The following is an 813-nucleotide window of genomic DNA, read 5'->3' on the forward strand; positions in this document are numbered from 1 at the left end:
CATTCCTGCCATTGGAGCAAACAACTTTGAGCTGAAATCTCAATTAGTTTCTCTGATGCAGCAGAACTGCAAGTTTCATGGACTTCCATCTGAAGATCCTTTTTAGTTCTTAACTGAATTCTTGCAGATATGTGATACTGTTAAGACTAATGGAGTAGATCCTGAAGTCTACAGGCTCATGCTTTTCCCTTTTGCTGTAAGAGACAGAGCTAGATTATGGTTGGATTCTCAACCCAAAGACAGCTTGAACTCTTGGGATAAGCTGGTCACGGCTTTCTTAGCCAAGTACTTTCCTCCTCAAAAGCTGAGCAAGCTTAGAGCTGATGTTCAAACCTTCAGACAGAAAGAAGGTGAATCCCTCTATGAAGCTTGGGAAAGATACAAACAGTTGACCAAAAAGTGTCCTTCTGACATGCTTTCAGAATGGACCATCCTGGATATATTCTATGATGGTTTATCTGAGCTATCAAAGATGTCACTGGACACTTCTGTAGGTGGATCCATTCACCTAAAGAAAACGCCTGCAGAAGCTCAAGAACTCATTGACATGGTTGCTAATAACCAGTTCATGTACACTTCTGAAAGGAATCCTGTGAGTAATGGGACGCCTATGAAGAAGGGAGTTCTTGAGGTTGATACTCTGAATGCCATATTGGCTCAGAATAAAATATTGACTCAGCAAGTCAATATGATCTCTCAGAGTCTGCATGGAATGCAAGCTGCATCCAACAGTACTCAAGAGGCATCTTCTGAAGAAGAAGAAGCTTATGATCCTGAGAACCCTGCAATAGCAGAGGTAAATTACTTAGGTGA

The 813-nt window shown here is 41.5% G+C and overlaps 1 non-coding gene across 1 annotated transcript; it reads right to left on the minus strand.

The window, feature by feature from the left end:
• Positions 1 to 310: 310 nt before the first annotated feature.
• On the minus strand, positions 311 to 418 carry LOC148570609 (small nucleolar RNA R71). The gene has a single exon (XR_015908116.1). It is a non-coding gene; the product is annotated as a small nucleolar RNA R71 (small nucleolar RNA).
• Between the last annotated feature and the right edge of the window lie 395 nt (positions 419 to 813).

This window comes from Arachis ipaensis, chromosome B3, assembly GCF_059453495.1.
Source record: "Arachis ipaensis isolate K30076 ecotype BB chromosome B3, ASM5945349v1, whole genome shotgun sequence".
NCBI classification, from domain to species: Eukaryota; Viridiplantae; Streptophyta; class Magnoliopsida; order Fabales; family Fabaceae; genus Arachis; species Arachis ipaensis.